The following is a 21,389-nucleotide window of genomic DNA, read 5'->3' on the forward strand; positions in this document are numbered from 1 at the left end:
TGCTTGAAGTTTCTCCTCTTGCATCTTGTCCACCTACCCAAAACAATGTTGAGAAATATTGGGAGGGGGATGATTTCCTTGATTAAATTCATTCATGATGTAGATTCTCTCTCCTCTCTTGCTTGTTCGTAACCTTCTTCTATTTGTTTGTCAATTTTTCTATTTGTTGTCCCTAGTATTGTCTCCTTGAGGACGATTCAAAGCATTGAGATCTCTTTTGGTCTCTTCCATTTTGACTCAAAATACATATGTGCCCTTCTTCCATTGTGGTTCTACTTTGTTTGGGGGATGAGGACAACTCAATGCAAATATATACATGATATACATTATTTACCATAAGAGTATATTGACCCCAAAGTTAAGTAGATTCCTTGTGTTTTGGTGTTTTGTGATCATTATCCTTTGGCTTGTCCTTTCTTGGGTGCATCTCATTGTGATAACGTGCTTATCTTTTGGACGCATGTATTCTACCATAAATAAATTTCTCCTATTGTGGCCTACGTAATTGCTTTAATGTGGGGGAATACACTCCACTTAATGTTTCCCTCGCATATCTTGATACTCAAGTTACTTTACAAACTCAGTCTTTTGCTTTGTAATTTTGGTATTTTTCTTTTCATGACTCATGCTAAGTGAACCTTACTAGGCTAGTAGTCATTGCTCTTTTTTTCTCTCTCTTTCCTTGTGATGTCCCTTTTATCTTGATCTTGAAGTTGTAGGATACGTAAAGTCCATTATGGGCTTGGTGTATCTTGCCTTCTTAGCATCTTGATAAAATATTTTCAATGTGAACCTTTGTACTTTACCAAGACTATGCTTATTCTCATACTCCCACTAAAGTGTGGGCTAAATGTAACATCCTAAATTGTACTCCCTTGCAATTTTGTCCTCATTTCAGCCCTCACCTTGGCATTCATGTCCCAAGGCCTGATCGGGAACTTTATTTTTCTCATACAATGAATATTTGTCATATTTTTTACCTTGCACTTTATTTTACCCTTTATTTATGGTGCTTGATTGGTCAGGACCAAGGCACTAGTGCCTTAGTCCTCCCAATTAGGACCCATTTTTGGGCCCCTTAATGACCACAAGATTTGGTCGGGAATCTTGACCCTGTGTTGGCTCATGTCAAAAAATTAAGTTATTTTTTGGTGGGAAAGTATAAAAGGAGGTCCACCCCTCTCATTTTGATATATCTGACAATCATATTCATCAATTTATTCAAGCAATCAAGCATTCAAGTTCAAGTGAGAAAGCAATTAGTCTTCTTTCAGGCACTGGAGTAGAGATAAGGTCAAGATTCAAGCATTGGAGTTGCCATTCATGTTCTATGTTATTGAAGACTTCATGAAACTCTAATTGCATGTGGAGACAAACAAAACTTGAACACAACTTGGAGATATAGCATTTTTATTTAAGTCATTATTCAACATCTCCCTCAAAAGGAGAACATTTCCATTACTGCAATTCATTCATATTTCATTTCTATTTCATGGTTAATTCCAAAACCGGGATTTGATCTAAGGCAAACACCTATTCCCAATGCATTTCCCTTCTCTAGTATGTGCACGAACAAGTATGGAGTTGTGATCTTTAGAATTGTCTTTATTTACAGTAATGAATCAATCCCCCATTGGAGTGGGAAAAGTGCAGAGGAACAGAGCGACTGTCACTACAATCCCAACAAATTAGGAGTTCCTTTAAGGAACAGGTCTGAATACTTATAATCTATAGATCCAGGTTCGTGGCTTAATCCAATGACTATAGCTCATCGTTTATGTATTTTCAATTTCCAACACATTTACCCTAATTTCAACATTTTTACAATTCAACTTAAAAGAGGGCAGTGTTGGAATCAAGGATCATTGAGAGGGGAGGTGAATTAGTGATCTACTAGGAAATAAATTTTCTGACTTAATCTCAAACCACTAGAAGTAAAATGTAGAAACACAAGATAATCAACCACAAAATCATAACACTGGGATTTTACGTGGTAACCCAAATGGGAAAAAACACGGTGGGATTTGAACCCATAATATTATTCCACTATGGCTAGAGATAAAACAATATTACATGAGGGGAATGCACTTGCATTCAGGTATACTACCTAGAGTTCACTACTCAAGTTGCAAAATAGGGCTACAACTCTAGAGGAAGGCTCAATTCCTTACAAGAGATTACAAACTGATTACAATAAGTGAAGAACTGTAAAATAGCATTTGACTATGCCAAATATCAATTCCGATTAGGCACAAAGTGATCCGCTACACTGTTCTAATAAACTACTCTACCAAATCAACACAATTCAGAGTGTGCATGGGAAACTAGGCTCAATTGCTCCAAAAACACCACGCATACTATTTCCAACAACTAATTCATTAATGTGAGTGATCTTATATATCTGGACACTCCAAAATGATCACCCACAAGTCGGCTTCACCAAATATTAAAAGTGAAACGTGTAGCTGCAAGTCGACTTGAATCTATTGCTGAATCATATGTTAGACCCAAAATACATGATCACACACTTCCTATAGGACTCATATATCATTGCAAACACATTTACAATCAGTAGAAACAACTTAAGGAATTCGGTCGCATGATACCCCATTACACATGAAGAATGCTCTATTTTACTGTTCTTTCAGATAGCAGACCTTCAAATAGGCATACAAATCAATATCGGAGGATGGATTGATGTGATAATCTACTTTATATACCTAGCCAATTAATCACCAAACACCAAAATCAAAACTACTTCACCAGAAATCATAAAACTATATACTGAGCTGCACTGACAGTCTTAGTCCAAAAGTACAAGACATTAGGTTAACCAAAACTTCATACCAAATCAAATCAGAAGACTGAGTTGCCATCAATGAAAAATCTTAAGAATATACATGCATTAGGAATCATCAATATCCATGAGAGCATCACCGAAACACCAAATTCCAACAATATCCCCATTTGGCATTGATGGCAACATAGGTGAATAATGATAAGTATCCAAAATATGCAAAACACCAAAAGTTTGAATTTTGTACATTCAATCTTATTGACTCCCCTTGAACTGCTTACTCCATTTTTCACTGCTCTCTCTCTCTCTCTCTCCCCCTTTGACATCAATGGAAAAGGGTGGGAGTCGACCAAAACTTATATAAGAATGAATGAATGAACTTGATTACATTAACTTAAAGATGTCTAAGTAAGTCATCTTTAAGGACTTCAGATACTCGTTCCATCATCTCAGGAAACAATCAAAGACATTTGTTAGGGCACTGCATATAAATGCATGGATCTCAACACTCTGAAGATTGGATGGTAACAAGGTATCCATCTAGGGAATTATCAAGATCCTCAGTTCCCCTAATCTACTCAACATTCTCTCCTTTTCATGACTCAAATCCTTTATTTAATTAGAATAATCCAAAATTTGTTCTTCAAGTGAACTTGGGAATACAGATTGAGATGTAAAAGAGTGACCGATACTGGCAAGTTTACCCTCAAGATCTCTTATTTGTTGATCAATGTTTGCAGTAAATTTGGGAAGAATAGACATAATTTGAAAAATTTCCCGCCTACATCTAATGCCTCTTCTACACTCTTCATTGTAGACTTTAGACTCGCTTTATCCATCTCTACTTCTTTCAACTTTTCCTGCAATCCCATTTCATTAAACCTTTTTTGTATATATTCATCAACGACCTCTTCTAATGATACAAAATAGGAGTTAACAATATTTAACAAGTTCTTAAGATTTCCGAAGGGAGAAGCACCAGAATCCTGACAAAAACTAGGTAAAATATTTTCCAAAACCTCAGTGGCAAGAGAGATGACTTCTTTATCTTCAGATTGAGATTTTAATAGATCTTCAATTGCCTTGATTTGAGCTTGGGTGGCAAGTTTCAAAGCTTGAAGAGGGGAAAGAGTGCTCAAATTAATGGGACCATGGGAAAATTCATCTTCTACATCAATCTCCTTACCTTTGATGGTGACAACTGCCACAATCATGGTTACTAGAGGTTTCTCTGTTTTCTCACAACTCTTCTCCTTCTCAACCTCTGCATGCACACTCTTTTCAACTTTCACAATCACCTCTGCTATCATTTTTTCAATCACTTCTATCTCAGGATGGTCCCGCGTAGCTTCACTAGAGACATGTAGAATTGGATTTTCAGAAGGAGCATCTAGTGCTGTTTCTTTTTCAACAACTACTAATCTACTTGACCATCAGAGACCTCTATATGTACTTCTAGAATGGAAGTGTCAAGATTTTTTCCTTCCAAGTGGGAGACATATTGAGGTTGATTTACCTCATATTTCAGCTCAAGTAAAAAGTCTTTCACTATTTGTTCAGTTTCTCTTGCAACTTCATCAATTTTGCCAAGCATAATTCTATGTTCTCTTCTCTTGCTTCTAAATTTTTCTTTTGCAAATTTTAATAATCTTTCAACTTCATCCCCAGATATGGCTGGACAAATATTCACCAAAACATACTCCTGCATTTATTCATCTTTCTGGCAGGCAGTATTTCTCCAGATATCAAGGATATCATACAACTCCTTAGGCAAATTGGATGATAATTCAATTAGAGCTCTACTAAAACTATTCATATATAGTACAACTTCTTCCTCAATTTCTCTCCTCTCCTTATCATCCGCATTATCATAATATACACCAATATTTTTCAAATTCCCATCCTTAATGATTTCATTCTTTATATCTTCTAAGGATTTTGGAGGAATAATCTCAACCTTACTAGATTCCAAAGCTTCATATTTCTGCTTCTTGGTTCCCTTAGACTTTCCGGATGGCTCGCCTCAAATCTTTTTCTTCTTAGAGGGCGGAGCATCATCAGATGGCTTCCTAACTGTGAGGCCTCACCTTGACTCAGTCTGACATTCAATGGATTTTGCATTTAGACTATTATGGATACTTTATTTTGATGCATTTTGAGACTTAGAACTTATATGATTTCAAGATTTGGATAACATTGCTATGATTTGATGATTTACTTACATGCTTTATGAGATAGAACACTATATGATTGTTAGATAGGATGATATTGCAATGGTAGATGTCGTTATTGAATTTGCAGGACTTTACTCTGAATATAGAACTATGATGTATGTTTAGTTTATGTGAATTGGGATGAAATTACTTATGTGAAATTGCTTGATAAAAGATGTATTCAATCTGTGCAGATGAAAATTGTATGCAAGTAATGAAGTGTATTGTTATATTATTGAATTATATTATATATAGATATTTGGAAGTACTAATGTGTAAATTGAGATGCGCAGGAAATTTACCATGTGACCATGGAAAATTACGGAGAATCAAACCTAGACTTATGTATGTTCGTAAGCTAGGGTTTGTCTATTTGGAGAGACAACACCTCGTTTGTGTTGTATTTTATTCGTAACAGTATATGCTGCATGAGTGTTAAGTGTTATTTAAATTTATTGTGTAAAAAAACCACAAGAGACAATTTCATGTTTCATTTTTGTAAAAGTGTTTTATTTGTGTCACTTGACACGTGTGGATTTAAATTTAAATGTTTTATTTTGTCTCTTGGTGGGAAAGTGTTTAATTTTAGTTTTCTTAAATAAAATAATGTGTTGTCATAAATACTTTGGGAATATAATATTTGGGGTGGTCAACTTATGTTTGACCCGAAAATAAACTTCAGAGGGGTTTAAAATGGGTTAAATGAACACCTAGGGGTAGTTTAATAGGGTTTCCTAAAGCCCATAAGGTATACCTAAGGTATACCTAAGGTATACCTAGGGGTTAGGGGTAATTTTAGGCAAGTTTCTACTTTATAATGATCTTTTTAACGCTTTAAAAATTGGCTTTTCTTGAGTTGAGCGAAAATTGAAAATTAGAAGTTAAATCTAATCAAGATTTTTCCTTTTGGAATGAGAGTCTTTTTGCATTGTTGCTTTCTTTCCTTTTTGGTTTTTAGAAACCTGTGAGAACTCTGAGAGTGAGCTTCTTAAGCAAGATTTTTGAGAATTGGAGGGTAATCACCCACTCTCCATTTTTGGAGACAGAAGAAAATTTGAAAAGAAAATAATATTATGGAATAGAAAAATTGATTAAGGGTAGAAGGAAAGAGATTTGTGGATTAGGCAACTCTTCATCAAATATCATAATACCTTTGGGCAGATTAAGGTTGGTTTCAGTTATTCTTTTTAATGTCTTCTTCTTGTTTATGTCTGGAAGTTTGTTGGTGTAAGAAATCTGTGTTCTTGAAAGTCTATGTTAGAAAATCTTTTGGTATTTTTGCATTATGATTTGTTTGTGTTTTGGGAGTTTTCTCAAGACCTCTTACTCTTGGGAGAGAAGAGGATCTTGAGGGTGGTAGCAGTGACAACCCTCGAGTGAGAGACTCTCTTTTGAGAGCGATCACAAGGGATCTTTGTGTGACCCTTGCTGCATGGCCTGTTTGTGCAATGGGGGTCATAAGGAGGGATATAAGGCTAGAATGCCTTTGGGGGGCATAAGGAATAAGGGGTTGAGATTCTTGATATTACTATTGTGCCATGAGGTGGCTTCTTGTTTATTTCATACTTGCAGTTCTCCTCAGGGTATTGGTCCACTACCACCCTTTGAAAATGTTCATCACGAAAGTGTGGTGCTGTGAAAGCCAAGTTGGGAATGTGTCTGGAAAATCTGTATGCATTTTCTTTCTATGTGTTTGCCTGTTTGTTACCCGTCTAGGAATTGGTTCTCCGAGCTTGGGGGTGGCTACCAGTTAGCCTAGGCTAGGAGGTGAGCACTCCGTGGTCATATTTGTGTTTTTCTATTATGCAGGAAAGTCAGGAGAAAGAGAATAGGAACCATGAAAAAGACACAGAAGATTATTATTGAAGATACTTAAATTCAGTTGCAGATATTTGTTTAAATTTGTTATAGAAGTATGCCTCATTCATAGAAAAGAGAAGCAAGTTGTAATTCTTGAAAATAGACTTGAAGTTTTATTTTTGTGGCTATACAAAGAAACATCCTGTAAATTGGTAGAATATCTTAGAGTTGTTAAAAAAAAAAAAAAAAAGCTTGTTTTATTTCTACTTCTGGTTTTTAGTAAAAGAAAAGTTATTTTGAGTTGCATGCAAAAGCCTCTTTGTATTATGGAAAAAAAAGAATAGATTTCATTTAAATTTTATCTATATTTTACTTGTGGCAAAATAGGAGTTTATTTATGCTGAAAGATCTTAAGTATTTTAAAGAAAAAAATATGTTTTATGTAAATATTTTATTAGAGGAAAAATCAATGAATCTTTTTATTCTAGAGAAGTATATTGTATTTCTTAAAATGTATTTCTAAATTGTATTTTTAGTTAGTGTTGATTAAAAAACACTTATCATATATATATATATATATATATATATATATATATATATATATATATATATATATATATATATATATATGTTTCTGAATTAACTTAATGCTTTTCCTTTGTTATATTAATTTAAAATTGTTGCATGTAAATCTTTTAAAAATATATATATATATATTGGAATATTTTCACCCTTTTAGCTATGATTATAAATTTATATAAATATAAATATATATATATATAAATATATATATATATATAAATATATGTATATATATATATTTATATATAATATATTTTAAAAAAAACATAAATAAAAAAAAAAAGGGGAATTGTTTTTGGGTCCACGTGGACCCCACTGTGTGTACGCACAGTGAGGGCCGCGCGGTGCCCACTGTGTGCACACACAGTGGAGCCGCTTCGGCTCCCACTGTGTGGCCACACAGTGGGGGAGCTGCTAGCGGCGCCCACTATGTGGACACACAGTGGTACCGCGGTGCCCACTGTGCGCCCTCACAGTGGCGCCACGACCCTCCCCGCCTCCACTTCCGTAACCTACACAAAAATCATGGCCGCCTTGGGGTTTCGGCCCAGCAAAAAAAAATTCTCTGTAAAAAAAATATGGATTAAACCCTAGCCCGGGTGGGGCTAGGGCAAAGGAATTTAAAAATAATATGATAATTAGAATTGTAAATATATATATATAAGAAAATAGAACCCTAAATAGGGTTGGAGAAATATTGATTATTATTTTAGAAAGTTATTGTGTTTTTGAAAAAGAATTAAAATATATAAAATATATGTAAATATATATATGTATCTATATATATATATCTATCTATCTATCTATCTATCTATCTATCTATCTATCTATCTATCTATATATAACTCTGGTCATAATTTGGAGTAAGTATTTAATTATAAATATATATATATATATATATGTATATATAAATATATATATAAATATATATATATATATTTATATAATTCTGGTTATAATTTGGAGTAAGTAATAAAGAGAAATTTAAAAAAATGGTTGATTAGACTATATAGTCATATTGGAGATTAAATTAATTATTCCTCTCCTATTCCTTTAGCATGATTGATTTAATAAACTTAATGACTGGGTATCTCGTGGAGATAAAATTTAACTAGTTAGTTTTCCGCAAATAAAATTAAACAAAATTATCGATGCTTGGTTCGTTTCAGAATTAGCTCGAATATAATTATGGAGATTTTCAATAACGCTTGTCGTGTGAGTTAACTTGTTAAATAATTAGTATGTTTTAAAAAAAAAATTGTTCCGTTTTTGCCCTAAATTTTGGGCATGACACTAACTACTTGAGCATAAGTAGTAGTATTATTTACTTTTTGAACTTCTTCATCCGACTCTATCTCTTCCTCTGCTCCAGTATAATGCCTAGAAGAATTCTCCTTTTTCCTCTTCTCAACTCCACTGGTTGATACTGCAAGCTTGGGCTTGGGTGGAGGAACTGGTTTCTTGAAAACAGGTCTGGCTCTCTCCTTAATAACAACAACCAATAGGGTAGAAATTATAGATATCAATGCCATTTTGAATCTAGGTTTTGAAATGTTGGCAATTTGGAGGAATTTATTATGTGTTGCATTAATGTTTTGTCATTGATGGCAACACCGACTATTTTGGTTGTTTACTGGTTTTTGATTGCTTCTGGTAGAGTAGTTGGATTATGATATTGATCCGGTACGCTCCAGTATGCTTTGGTTTGTGGAATTGAATTGGATATATCATTCATGCTATTCAAATGCGTATCGAGATCAATTGGTTCAGGATTTGATAACTCAGATACTATCATTTGTTCTAGTAAGCCTTTTGGTCACTGGTAAGGGTTTTATCGAGAGAGATTTGTTGAAGATATTTTGATGCACATGATATGTGGTGTTGGTGTGGCTTCTAGATGGATTTTGGGATGCTGTTGGTTATCTTGTTCACATTCCTATTGATCAATGGTGTTGGATTTGGTTTATGACAACCTATTTTGGGTTTGATACTATCTAGGTTATGGATTGGTTTATGCAACGTGCTGGAGGATGATCCTGATGCATTACTGTCGAGATTAAATGATTGGTTTACATTGTTTTTGGCCTAAAAAGACTTGGTTGATCATTGGACTATGGGTCTATGTTACGAATCTATTGTATTATCTTTTAGGTTGCTGACCTAATTGTTTAGGTCTTAGGTTGGTATAAATATGATGTAAGATCTCTTTGTAGATCATGGGCATATTGGATTATGGTTATAGGATTATCTATGTGCGAATAATGTTGTAATCATATGTAGATATTTTGGTCGATCATAGGTGATCAAATTGGGTTTGTGGAAGAGTTTTAAGGCCTCCAGTGTTGAGCTTAACTGGAACTATACTTAGGCATAGGAGATGCTATCTTTGCAGTTCATTCTTCTTTCTAGATTGTAGTCTGGATTTATTTTGTAGTCAGTGAGGCTCATTTTTGTGATGAGCAGTGCATTCTAGGTTGTTGGCCTTCCTGCATGTGCAGGGCCCTCATTATTGTAATCACATACTTACTACAAAAGTATTATCTGACTGTGGGTAGGTTTCCCACCACGTTTTTTCCCTTTACCAGGTTTTCCACATACAAATCTTGGTGTCATGTGTTTTGGATGGGTGGTAACTATTCTATGATTTATGTCTATGCTTAATTGCTATATTAGTTATTCTGGTATTTAGTTTATGCATTCCAGTATTGAGTTTATGTGTTTCGGTAATAAGGATTTGAATGCTTAAAGTTCTATAATCTGGTGAAAATTGATTCACCCCCCTCCTAGTTGTCCTCTGGTTACTTGAGCTATCTAACATGAAACTGATAGCTTCATGGAATAGATAAATACTTTTAGTTCAACTGGGCACAAGAAATCGCTTTCGAATTGCTACAAGCTCGATTTTGATCACCAAATCTCTTTTCTTCACTGCACTTCTCTTTTCTCTTTTTCGTATTGTGAAAAATAAACCTTTAAAATGCCCCTTTTTACCTCAGAAAACCTAATTCTGCATTGTAATAAATGCTTCAATCGGTTACTATAATTTTCATGAAATAGCTTACCAGAGCCTCAAATCTCCATCAAATCTTTCAGATAACATCTGCATACATGATTTAAGCCTTCTGTAACCTACCGGGATCAGTTATAGATCACCTGAGAGGGGGTTATATGAATCTGCATGTAAAGTTCCCCCTAAGGCCAAAAAAGCCCTAGTTGTCAGATGAGGTTCCATCACCGGATTCAAGTGTGGAGCCATTTTGCACATTATAATATTCTTTATTCACCCACATTTTTGTATGTTGATCTCTGATTTCATCGACTTTTTCTTTGCCTTTCTCATCTAATTTACCTTTGTTTACCAGACCATTATTCTTGCTTCTACAATATTTTGCAATGTGACCAGTCTTGTTGCATGCATGACAAACAACATTTCTTTGCATAGGTCTGAAATTCATCTAATTTGGTCTCATCCTACACTGGTTAGAGATATGTCCAATCATCCCACAAGCATAGTATCTCATTATCTGAAAATTATTCATTATTGCTTTGTACATGTTTGACTTGTGACCAAAATTGTTGCATATAAAACATTGACCGGTAAAGGTGGGTCCATTGTTTACATTATTCATCTTGCTTCTGCATTGATTTTCCATATGACCAAATTTTTTGCAAGTAAAACATCTACCATTGAATTTATAGGCATTAGGCTATCTTGCCAGATGATTCTTGTTCTTAGGCTTTGCATTGCTTTGTCCAGAATTGGAGGATTCTCCTTTTTCATATCCAAGTCCTCTCATGTCTTTTCCATGTCTCTGACTATCCAGTATCTCATCTAGCCTTGCTGAGCTAGCATTGAATTTGTCTTTGTATTCATTTGTAGTAACAAGTTCATCTCTTAGGGCAACAATCCGTCTCTCAAGATCTTGTCTATCATTCCTTGATTGTGTCAACTCAAGCTTCAACTGATCATTCTCATAGGTAAGTCTGAAGCATTCATTTGATCTATCTTTCAATGATTGAGTCAAACTTTCTTCATTATTCTTTCAGTCTTCAATCTCCTTAGGCGGCTTCATCACTATGTTTTGCATCTCATTCTTCAATATGATATTCTCTCTAGCAAGCTTCTCACATTCATCAGACTTGTCCTGATTCTCCATGCTTTGTTCTTCTTTCTCTTCAGTTTTTTCCTCTTGTCTCTTGAAGTGTTCACTTGATCTTTCAAATCCTTAATGAAATCTTCAGTTGCATTCAAGTTTCTCTTCAAAGAACTTATTTTATTTCTTGCTGCATCAAGATCTTCAAGAGCCACACAAAGTTCTCTCTACAAACCAGAATCCATTGATTCAATCTCTTGAACCTACCGAGTGAACTCACAATACTGGTTCTCACTTTTTGACCAACTTTGACACTTATATGAATATTTTGAAAAAAACCTTCACTTTCCGACACCTATAACTTTTAAACCGTTAAGAATTTGAAGATGATATAAACTAGTGAATTTTAACATCTTGTTTGTAGATTCTAAATATATTATTTTCAAATTTGTTTGAATAAAATTTTATTGATTTTTCCATCTCCCTCAAAAGTAATTTTTTACAGCAAACAACATTTTCTAAGAGTGATGTGTATCCCGAAATGCCTAATTTTTTTTCTATAAATGATTAAAACTTAATTCTTTTGAATTTTGGTTTGTAACATCAATACCCAAGGCATGAAGTTGGTTTGATAGTAATATGTTGAATATTTTTCATTTTATTAAGTTTTGAAGTTCGACTAATTATAATTTAGATATAGGTGTACGTTTGAACACATAACTTGTTCTATATATATCAAGATTCAATTTTTTTTTTTTGTTAGAAAGAAAACATCAATATCTAGTGCATAGATATTTTTCAGAGTTTTTTTGAATTAGTTTACTATTTTTCCCAATGCATTGAACAAAGAAGTTCATGTTCGGTGAAAAACCTACACTCATAAGAAATAAAATTAAAATATATTAATGAAATTAAATATATTAAAAGTTATACTATTTGGAAAGCTTATAATAAGGACTAAATACTTCAAAAAAAAAAACTTTTAAATGAATTAATTTGACCCCCCAAAAGCTAATGTAAAATTGGTTTTTTATCAGCATTTGATAGATGTAAAGGACACTCCATTGCAAATATGATTTAGAAGTAGAGAGGTTCTATCCAAGAAATTTCGATCTAAGAGCCTTTGATTTAACTCTATTTAATTAATTACTTAAAATGGGACCTCTTAAATCTTAAATCATTATATTTTCTAAAAAATGTATGATTTCAGCAAAAATCAGGACATACCAAAAAGTGGGAACCAACTTTGTGAGTTCACCCCGCCTCAGAGGAACTAGGCTCTGATACCAATTGTTGGAATCGAGGATCACTAAGAGGGGGGGGGGGGGGGGTTGAATCAATGATCTACCGGTAAACAAATTTTCTAACTTAATCTCAAACCACAAGAAGTATATGTAAGAAAGTAAAATATAGAAATACAAGATAATCAACCATGAAATCATAACTCCAAGATTTTACATGGAAACCCAAATGGGAAAAACCACGGTGGGATTTGAACCCACAATATTATTCTACTATGGCCAATAGCAAAAAACATTACACAAGGGGAATGCACTTGCATTTAGGCATACTGCCTAGAGTTCACTACTCAAGTTACAAAATAAGGCTACAACCTCGAAGGAAGGCTCACTGCCTTACAAGAGATTACAAAATGAAAACAATAAGTGAAGAACTAGAAAATAGCATTTTACTATGCCAAATATCAGTTCCGGTTAGGCACAAAGTGATCCGCTGCATTGTTCTGATAAACTGCTCTATTCCGATCTACCAGATCAACACAATTCTGAGTGCACATGTGAAACTGCACTCAATCGCTCCAAAAATACCACACAGATTAATTCCAACAATTAATCCATTAACTCAAATGGTCTTATATATCTGGACACTCCAAAATGATCACCCATAAGTTGACTTCACCAAATATTAAAAGTGAATCGTGTAGCTGCAAGTCGGCTTGAATCTATTGTCGAATCATATATCAGACCCAAAATACATGATCACACACTTCCTATAGGACTCACATATCATTCCAAACACATTTCCAATCACCGAAAACAACTTAAGGAATCCAGTCGCATGATACCCCATCACACATGAAGAATACTTTGTTTTATTGTTCTTCCGAATACTAGAGCTTCAAAGAAGCATAGGAATCAATACCAGAGGGTGTATTGACATGATAATATGCTTCATATACCTAGCCAATTAATCACCAATCACCGAAATCAAAACTGCTTCACCGAAAATCATAAAACTGTATACTGAGTTGCATTGACAGTCTTAGTCCAAAAGTACAAGACATCCGGTTAACCAAAAATTCATACTGGATTTGATCCGAAGACTGAGTTTCCATCAATGACAACTTCAAAGAATATACAAGCATTAGGAATCATCAATATCCACCAGAGCATCACCAGAACACCAAATGCCAATAGGCAGTCCAATCAAATCTAGTAAATCCAATAGAATTCTCAACCCTTATCCTTGCTAGTTTGTGGCTAGATCCATTGGGTTTACCTCCCTCTTTAATGTATTGGTCCTTAATAAAAAATTAGTGGTTTTCATCCTTCTTGTAGTGGAAACCCAAATTTTTCACCATTACAATATATATATATATATATATATATATATATATATATATATATATATATATATATATATATATATGTATATGTATATGTATATATACATACATATACATATATGTATATGTATATGTATATATACATATACATATATATATATACATATGTATGTATATATACATATACATATATGTATATGTATATATACATATATAGACACACACACACATATATATACATACATATATGTATATATATGTGTATATACATATACATATATACATACATATATGTATATATATATACATACATATATGTATATATATGTATACATATATGTATATATATATGTGTATATATATGTATATATACATTTACATATATACATACATATATACATACATATATATACACATATATATATACATATATGTATACATATATATACATATATGTATGTATATATATATATACATATATGTATGTATATATGTATATGTATATACACATATATATACATATATGTATGTATATATATATACGTGTGTGTGTGTATTATATAAATCAAGTTCATACTTTTTTAATACAATCTAATGTTTGATTAAAATTGTTTGGTGTTTGTAGATGAGGACTACACCTAATGTTCAACTCAATATTTCATTTATACCTACACAACTTGGCACACCTTTTGGGGTAAAAATAACAATTTATCTAGACATTGAACTATTTAAGTTATTATGTTTAATTTTGACAATTAAAAATTCAATCAATAAAATTATCTTGCTGAATGTTGAATGTTTTCTACTTCAGGGCCCAGGTCACGTGGCCTCTACGTCATATCGACTGGAGGGTGTCACAAGTGTAGCTCATACATCATAAACCATTGAGCATGATCTATTTATTGTATGCATCTTGAGAAAAAAAACTATATGTACTTAGGAATTTGTACAAGTTCAATTCACTACAACTCACACACATATGTTCAATAAATATAATTTCATCATATACATGTTTGCAGGTGGACACTACTATTAGGATAGGCTATCCTCATGACATTTATCAGAGCCAAAATCAAGGGACATTGACATTCATTTCAGGTCTAAATAAAATGTATATTTATTTATAGGAATTAACAAAGTTCATACTTCAATATATTTATTAATCTAATTTGTTCATGCACACCTTATTGACCTTGTACATGAGTTAGCTACTCCGAATTTTGGTTTTGATTTGGGTGCACCTAGATCTCCAAGTGCACAGGATATTCATAGATGAGATGAGAAACCTCATGTACAATATTTTAAATATTGATTATTTAATCAAATTATAAATGAATTATAAATTTTACAAAATTCTAAACACGTGTCTGAATATTTTTCTTATCTTGTACAAGATGACATAAGTCCTAAGCAGACAGTACATGTTGAGCAAGTTGTTGGAGGTGATGAGCACTTGCATATGGTAAGTTTACTAAATTTATCAAGCTTATGTCATTGGCATGTGCACACACTTATTTAAAAAATATTTAATTTTTAATAATTTAAGCATGATGTAGGTCAATCTAGTACACATGGATTGAAGATGACACTAGATTTTCTTGATAATAGGACTTACATTTTACTGATGGTATCTCTTCTTTTACTTATCACACGTTGACATATAATTTCAGTACATGTATATGTTGAACAATGCTTTGTATTTATTTATGGACTATTGACATGTCTTAGCAAATATTTCATGGACTATATATATGTTGTTTTGGGCACATTATATATATGAAAAACATTATGTGGACTAGTTCATTTATTTTTTTGGACAATATATATATGGACTAAACATTATGTGGACTAGATGTATATGTGTTTTTGAAAGTTTCTAGTGTGAAATTAGATATAATTTAATAAGATTTATGGGTGGCTGCAAGAAGTTGAGTCCCACTTTTGGGCAAAAAGTGGAAGTGTTTTATCTGTTTTTCAAATTTTCTATCGATTGATGTCAAAATTTGATGCACTTAGAGATTGAATCTCAAAAAACTTTAGTAATAGAAAATGTAGTGCTTGGAGTCTACTTTTAAAATATTTAATTTATTTTAATACCCACATGCTAGAAATCCATTTTTAGTAGGCATGTTTAAAAATCAGTAATTCAAAATGCCTGTTTAAGGACCATACCACACGTGTACGACCACCCTTTTTTGATGCAAATAAATGAATTTTTGCAAATCCTTTTGGAAAATGATACCTAAGACACCAAATATTGATGAGAATATTTTTTCTTATTTTTTTATTAATTTTTAACTAACAATAAAGTATATTTTCAAAACACCAGGTGTACAACCACCATAATTTGATGAAAATTTCATATTTTTCAATTTTTTAAAAAATATTCAAAAGAATTGTATGTAGATTGATGTCATATAATTTATTTTTCTAAAATCCTAAAAACAAAAAAGTTATTAAAGTTTTAGTGAACCTTGGTATTTTAGGTTTAGGTTCCACTTTTGATTAATAAATAATAAAAAAATAGTAAAAATAATCTTATCACTATGAAATTTACATTTCTGAAATCAAGACACTGAAAACTCTAATGGGTTTTCGTTTCGTCAAAAAATTCAATCAGAAAGACCCTCAAAAAATTAGGCCAAGGTAGAAATCTGATGTCGTTTTACCTTAGTCATTTTTTGGAGGTCCAAGCATAAGCTTGGTGGGACCAAGCCTATCCCGAAGCAAAAAAAAATGCTAAGGGTTTTTTCCCGCCCCTAGTTTTAACAAACGGGCACCCGTTTTTAAAAACGGGCACCCGATTATAAAACGGGCACCTGTTTCATTAAATAACGGGCACCCATTTCTGAAAAGATCCGTTGGGCAAGAATCTGGCCCACAAGCACAAATCCCAATGATTGAATGATTTTTCAATCATTCCCTGACATGTACGATTTGCAAACACAATGTTTTGATTAATCATTCTCTTTGTTTGTCTTATTGTCAATTTGGTAAGGAGATCGATTCAAATTCAAAATTTGGTGTAGCCATGGGATCAAATCAACACAAGAAGAGGCAAAGGAAGGTTCTGACAACTGAGGAGATTGCAGCAAATAGGGAGAAGGAGGCAATGCATCAACGGGAGAGAAGATCAAGAATGAGACAAGGAGCTTCAAGTTCCACAATCATTTCAGAAGAGGAGAAGGAGCCCATACAATCTGGGTGGCTTTGAGATTTGACCATGGTGTCTCTGCTAGAGGAAAGAGGTTGTCTGTAAGTCATAAAGAGGCATAGAACGCCTAAAAATGCATGTGTAGAGTTGAAAGAGGATTAATGGTATTGTTTAGATGGTGAATCCAATTAGAAAGTCATTGGGGGTAGTTGAGTATTGAATTATGATCAACTACATAGAGATAACACACCTAACCATTCAGATTTGAATGCTAGCCATTGATCGTTAAAATTCGTGCATGATCAAACAACATAAATGATGAGAGATCTCCATAATGAAACTTTAAAATGTGGTCATGTTGATATTTAGATCAATGATATCTCGTTATCTCATAGTATAGAATGGGACTCACCAAATAGGCTCATGAGGGTGGAAGGGAAGCAACAAGATGCCAAATGATCAGAACTATTGACCTCTCCACGAGCCCTCAATCACTTAATGGTGAAGGAGTTAATCACCATAGGGGAATAGAGCAGTCAAAAGATAACCACATATGGTGAGCCCAAAATTGCTAGCGAGAAGGAAAAGAGCCCTTGTGAGGATGTGGGGCATTAAAAAGTGAAGCATAAAGGTCAAGCCATGGGTACATAAGGGTTTCGCTTCCCACTTGTAGGGATCAAAATGTTAAGAGATAAGCTCTTGCAGGTATGCAAGGAAGGAAAACTTAAGATAAAAACAAAAGTTATCGATAAGTGGATATTGCGATAAGTATTGGGTCAATAAACTCAATGATAGGGAAGGCTTAAGTTGTGACTTAAGTGGCGGGAGACTGTGAGAGCGAATCAACACAAAAAAAAAGAATGTAGGCCAAAAAGAGAAGGCTAAGGGCTTAGGGTTAAGGTGTAAAGGCTCAGACCTAGCCCTCTATAGTCTCAGACCGGTTATCACTAATAGGTGTATATGGGGCATGAAATGTCAACAAGTTATTCATCTAATAAATTCTTGATGTAATATAATCCATCTTCTTTAATGGATCTTATATTATATCTCATGTAACACACTACTAATAAAAAAAATTCTCCTCGATCTATCTCACCCTTCATAACCAATGACTGAAATTGGTATTTAAATATATAAATTGAGCTTACATCAAACTCAATATTTCAATTTTTATGAGTTTACATAGGATAATATTAATATTGAAAATATAATTTTATTACATACCTTAAGGATTTAATATTATCTCTTAATCTAAGGCTCAAGCATAAAATATCATTCAATCTTGGTGGATAATCAATTTTTGGAAAAATATTTTCTGATAGACTCTCATCTATCGATAAGATAGGTTGCAATGTAGTTGCACAAGTCCCTCAACTAATAGTTCCATTCTCAATTTGTTCTGCGAAATTTGGTATGTGACTTGTAGAAAGCCACTCAACTTCTTGCATCATGACATTTGCATAAGCTTCCCACTACATAAACAAGCAAAAGTTTTAAATTAGAAACATTGAAAACATAGTAAATTATTAAAAACTAAGTTTAGGCCCATTTATAGTGTTAAAAGATATATAACACACTAAAGTATACAACTACCACAAAAGAATTTTAAAGTATTAAATTGGTTAGGCAATATTTTGATAAAAATAATAACATAAACTATACAAGAACTAATAGACATCCCCAAAACAGTTTTGATATATATATTTTTAATTGATATAATAAATTTAAGAAAGATTAGGCAATAATTAAATGAACCTATATGCATAAGGATGATGTTTTTGTAAATAAATCAACAATAGAAACCTATTAAAAAAATTATTATTAGAAAAACAAAGTATTGATTCTATAGTTAATAAAGTTAGGATGTATAGTTTGAAGCAAATTATGTGACAAAATAAGAAAAAGATAATAGGCGAATAAAATATTTCATGTGTAGAGAAGAAGATTAATTAAAATATTTAGTAAAATTAAAATATATAAAATATGTAATCAAGCATTAAGTTTATCAACATGATATAAAATACTTTAACTTTTAAGATTATTATGCCTCTATGATTGAAAATCATATATTTTTAATATATGATTAGGTCTAACATTATGAAGCATGTGAAAAAATATAAAGTTAAAATAATATTTTATGTTTTCTCTTTTAAAAATCGGGTTGAACAAATTTGATATCTGATGTAGTACTTGTATTTATAAGGTGGTTAAATTAAATATTTTTTTTTATGAAAGATAATATAATTGTAAAATAACAAAATCATATCCATACATCTCTAGAGAGGATAAAAGCATCTTGACGTTGAATATTTTCAGCTTCTCAATCCATTTCATTGATTATCTCATAAAATGACATATATAGAATGTTCATATATTCAAGAATATGGTATATAGATGTTGTTGGAATACAATGAACCCAAGAACACTGAGAGAGGGGGGGGGGGGGGAGGTGAATTAGTGTTATGTCGGTAACATGTGATTTTAACCTTTTTATAACATACACATATAAACCGGTAAATGAAGAAACATATAACATGAAGTAAATAAACCAGCCACTTGAATGAACACCATAATACACTGAATTTATACGTGGAAAACCTCAAAGAGGAAAAACCACGGTGGGATTTGTTACCCACAATATCAATTCATTGGCCATATAAAAAGATATTACATAGCATAGGGGCTTGCACATGTAGGAAGGCACACTGCCTAGAGCACACTGCTCAACACAAAAGAGTCTCATTGACTACAAGCTTCTGCTGAAATAAGACAGTACTGGTGAACTCACAAAATGCATTTGCAATGCCAAAAAGAGTTCTGGTTATATCTTTGTTCTGTGCTGGTTCATAAACCCTGAACCTTCTACCGGTATCTCCTCTTCCTCCAAGAATGCTTTACAAACTATCTACTAATCATAGCATGATATTACATTTGCATATAAAAGGACCTTCATACATATCCTTCGCATCACACAGTTTTGCTACCATGTCACATACATTGTCCTATTGTCTCCTCTTCAAAATGACCTAACAGACTGACTTATATACCCTTACAAACAATATGCATTATGTCGGCTTACGATACAAAAGATATTCAATGTCAGCCTTACACAATTACAAAATAATTTTACAATTTAAAACATTTCGGATACAGACGGATGTTGGCTTCACTGAAATGCTAGATGTCGGTATAGGTGCTGGTGTCAGTGATGACCCTGAATACTCAATGCCGATATCTGTCAATGTATTCCTCTAAATGCCGGTATATGCCTTCAATAGAATCTTGTTGCCATAAATGACAACATATGATTCCAATGAGTGTCAATTTCCAACAATCTCCCCCTTTGGCATTGATGGCAACATTCATTTGAAAAATGGATTCCCTGTTGGTTCAACTGAAAAATGAATCATGCTCCCCCTAAGCTGGTTGACCCTGTTAGCAATATACTCTGCCTATCCTCCCCTTAGGATTATATACATATTTTTCACTTACATATACTCCCCCTTTAGCATCAATGCCAAAGATCAGTGAAAGAATAATTACAGATTATTTTATCGGAGCTTGACCAATCTCAAAATTTCTAGGTAAGCTTTCTCTAGCAACTGTACATAGGTATCCCAGCCGGTTTTGAGTGTTCCAGATATGGATACAAGTCCACTTAGTAAATGTGCTAGTGTTTCTTTCTCAGTGACTTCTAGCGGTGTGGGCTTTGCAAGCATATCCATACATTCCCTCTTATGTACACCAAGTGAATCCAATCTTGGACTCACCAAACCTCTAAGACTCCTTTCTCTCTGAATGATCTTGTCTCTTTCCTTTTCAAAAGAAAAAACTTGGTTCTCCAAAGTCAAAATTTGTCCATCAATGGAAGTTGTAAGTGAAGTTAGTCCATCAAAAGAATTAACAATATTAGCTATATTTTCATGTAATTCCTTTAACCTTTGATCTACATTAGCTGTAAGGATTTGTATATTACAACAAACCCTGTAGATGTTAGTACACTGTTTCAAAGAATTTTCAATGAGTACAAGTTTCTCTTCAACTTTCCTCTTCTCTATCTCAATAATCTGGTCAAAAGCAGCTTTCTTGGCCAAAGTAAATCTTTCAAGTGCCTTCTTGTTAGAAATCTGCTACAATGATTGAAATTTTTTTAGATATATGCTCT

The 21,389-nt window shown here is 33.1% G+C and overlaps 1 pseudogene; it reads right to left on the reverse strand.

Moving 5' to 3' along the window:
• The window catches only part of LOC131051808 (alpha pinene synthase, chloroplastic-like), a 95,624-nt pseudogene that overhangs the window by 58,854 nt on the left and 15,381 nt on the right, over positions 1–21,389 (reverse strand).

This window comes from Cryptomeria japonica, chromosome 1, assembly GCF_030272615.1.
Source record: "Cryptomeria japonica chromosome 1, Sugi_1.0, whole genome shotgun sequence".
NCBI lineage: Eukaryota > Viridiplantae > Streptophyta > Pinopsida > Cupressales > Cupressaceae > Cryptomeria > Cryptomeria japonica.